The sequence below is a fragment of the Gracilinanus agilis genome, chromosome 6 (assembly GCF_016433145.1).
Source record: "Gracilinanus agilis isolate LMUSP501 chromosome 6, AgileGrace, whole genome shotgun sequence".
In the NCBI taxonomy this organism is placed as follows: Eukaryota; Metazoa; Chordata; class Mammalia; order Didelphimorphia; family Didelphidae; genus Gracilinanus; species Gracilinanus agilis.
The window spans coordinates 237409313-237412750 of record NC_058135.1 but is presented as its reverse complement, the minus strand read 5'-3'; the positions used below and the strand labels follow the sequence as shown (position 1 = coordinate 237412750).

The 3438-nt window shown below is 42.0% G+C and overlaps 1 pseudogene; it reads right to left on the bottom strand.

Annotated features, from left to right (window-relative positions):
* Nucleotides 1-690: 690 nt before the first annotated feature.
* Nucleotides 691-3232, bottom strand: LOC123251978 (annotated as a pseudogene).
* Between the last annotated feature and the right edge of the window lie 206 nt (nucleotides 3233-3438).

The window sequence follows — 3438 nt, the reverse complement described above, 5'->3', positions numbered from 1 at the left end:
TTTAACCAATATCAATATTTTTGGTGATTAATTCTGTATATAGTTTGCAGTCCCCTTTTGGCCTTCCATTTTTCATGATTTCTCTGGATAGTCTATATCTTTCCTTCCTCCAAATACATTTTATTATGAAGTTATTGAGTTTTGTGAAGAAAGCCTTTGATCATTTGATTTATATGCTGGTATATAAAATTATAAATTAACTTAAGTAGTATTGTAATTTTTATTATATTGGCACTGGTCAGTCATAAGCACTATTTTCCCAGATATTTAAATCTTCTGGGGGGGGTATCTTTCAGGAGCACTTTGAAATTGAATCTACATAAGTATTTTGTGTACTTTTGTGCATTGATCTCTTGTTATTTCATGGATTTTGAAGTTATTGGAAATGAATTCCCCTTTCTATTATTATCTCTTTTATAAGTATATAGAAATGCCATTGATTTTTGCAGACTGCAACTTTTCATTACCCTTGTGGCAAATAGTGATTCTTTGAATTTCTACTCTTCTTCCAGCACACCCTGTGCTGTCTTTTTGTCCCACATTGCTCAGGCTTGTCGCCCAAAGATGAATCATTCTTAGTTTGAATGTTTAATGAACACTCATATGTTAGTCCACACAGAGAGAGCCCATGCTCATTCAGGCAGCACAGAGGGTCGGTTTAGGAAGGGGACAAGAAGGAACAAAATCAGTTCAGTATTTGGGGTCCAGACCAGCTGGCCTGAAATAATTGGGGCCTTTGCCACTCCTGCCCCATTCATTTGCGAATTGGTCTGCCCTAGAATCCTCCCCTGCTGCTGCTGCCACCCTGGAAGAATTCTCAACCGTCACTGGAAAACAGGAAAGCAGAAAACATCAAATTCCAAAATCCTACTTTGGGCAACTGAGCCTCTTGGGACTCTTCTCCTCAGCTGCCTTTCTGATGCTTAGGGACTATGACAAGAGTATTTCTGTACAAAGGAACTGTGTGGCATCAAGGAGTCAGAAGCAGATTCAGACTTAAGGACATCTTGTTTCAATTCCTGAGGCTGATGTTTGCTACTTTTCAAGTCATTTAAGCCCTGGCTGTCTCAGTGAGGTCATCTGTAAAATGGATATAAAAAGACTTCCCTATATTGTTCTATTAGAAATAATGAGTACTAAGTTCTTTATAGGCCTTAGAGCCTATAGAAACATGAGTAGTTATTAGTAAATGGAGAGAGTCCTATGGGCAGCTGCTCTTCCACCATACTCTCAGGATGGTGTCTCAAAGATGCCCATTTTGTCTTTGCCTCTGGTGTCATTCTTTTGCCAACAATATTCCAGCCCTTGCTGCTGTCTCTGTGCATCAGACATTTTTTTTGGGGGGGGTTGCTAGTTGTAGTTTTTTCTCCTTCACTTTCAAAGTGGATGAATGGCATCATGAATGATGTCTCGACTTGTGCATGAATTAGATTGAAGTGAGGTAGAGTTGCCCAAAGTTCTCCGCCTCACTCTAACTTGTAGAGTTATCACAGTCTAGTGGCCAGACAAAAGTCAAGCTGACCAAAGTTGGCTCAGGATGCAGCAGATGAGCTGGGCATCTTGGATATCTCCCTAAGCTCTAAGCAAACCAAGGCACCTGCTTTATTCATGTTTATGAACATGGGCACAAATTATTCTCATCAGTCCTTTCAGTCAGGGCAAGACTTCACATGCTTTGGGAAGACACTTGCTAAGTCAGCTTGGGGTTGAGACCTGTTGGCTACCCTCAACCTGGTTTAGTCCATCTGCCAAGACAATTTTCCCAGGCTGTGGCCGCTGTACATGCTACAACTTCTTGGAACCACAGATAAGAGTTAGGTGAAAGGTGGACACCAAAGGTGGATGGGCAGCCCTGAAAGGTGCTCTTCAAGCCCTCACACCAGAGCTGCCAGTCTTCCCTGAACATGCTATGCACCCCATTGAGGCAGATAGAGAGAAGGAGGAGATACAGTCCCTAGAGTAAGTTTGTCCGTGCTGTCATCTCCTGCCTGTCAAAGAGAACTGAGATGGGCTTCACTGTCAGGGGTTTACCTGATCACTTCAGCTGCCCAGACCCCACCAGGTCCCCTCCGGGCAGCATCATAATTTCCACGAGCATGGAAGTATTTGTCTGAATTTTTATAATTGGCTTCACGCATGTCCCAGTATACCCTCCACATATCTCCAGCACCTGGAGAAAGATTTATCTTGAGTCAAAAGGGGAGGAAGACTCAGTGGCATAAATCAATGGCAATCCCTTATTGATTTAAAGACTTATTTTCCTGGGCAGAGTGACTGCTTCTTTCCGATTATAATAGCATGTTCAAATAGCATGTTACCCATGTTACTAAAAATCTACCATTTCTAACACGGATTATGAAAATATAACTCCAAATTTGTCATTTTCCCCCTTTTAAATATAGATCAACATGGACCTAAGGCTTTAGTTTCTTCCCTTATCATAGTCTGTATGGCTCATAAGTTTAGCTATATATATATACATATATATATATATATAATCTTTCCATTTAGGGTTGGCCCCCCCCAACCCACCAATCTCCACCACTGCTGTTGCTCAGGTACAAGATTCTGAATCTCTTTGCATCTTCTTTCAGCTCCCCTCCTGCTCCTTGTTTGTCTTTTCCAGAGAAGAGGCCTTTGTCTATATAGACCAGCAACTGGTGGTGCCTTTCCTCAAGCTGGGCAGCAGAGCCCTATGCCAGGTGGATGAGTTCATGTTGATACCAGTAACAACTTCTGTAGCACCATAGTTCTAGCTTGGATTGTCCAGTCTAGATCTTCTCAGTGAGGGAGTTCTGCTGGGAAAACTTTCTCTTGCAGGGCTTAGCACTTGCTCTAGACCTTAAGAGTCTTGGAGAAGTATCCCCGATACCCCAAAATTAAACAATTTGCCCAGGGTCACAGAGCCAGTGTTGTCAGAGGTAGGACATGAACTTAGGTCTTTTTGTTTTGGAGGCCACCTCTCTATCCCTTGTGCCACACTGCTAATCCTCCTGCTATATCTAAAGGCACATTTATCTTTGTACATTTCTTAGGGAGCACCAGTTTCAAGTGGAAATCTGCCTTCCATTCATGCTAAGTCAATGGGGCACTCAGTGTAGAGAACCCACCGAAGCCTAGAGAGATTACCTTGACCAGCCTCCTTTATGAATCTTGTAGAATCTGTAAACCAATTCTGGCTCTTAACACAGAGGATCAAGGAGAAAAGGAAGATGATCGTGGTGAACCTCATCACATCAGATGGGCTACCATTTGGGAATAAGATGATCAAGGAGGGACAACAAGACTGATAACTGCCCCCTTTGACATATATTTCTAGACCTGTGCCTGAACTCCCTCCCTTTCTTTTGTCTTCATTTGAATTCTAATTATTTGGTATTTGAAAGATTCAAAAGTGTCTTATGTAAAATCTTTCTTCTTCTACCTCCCATTTTTATC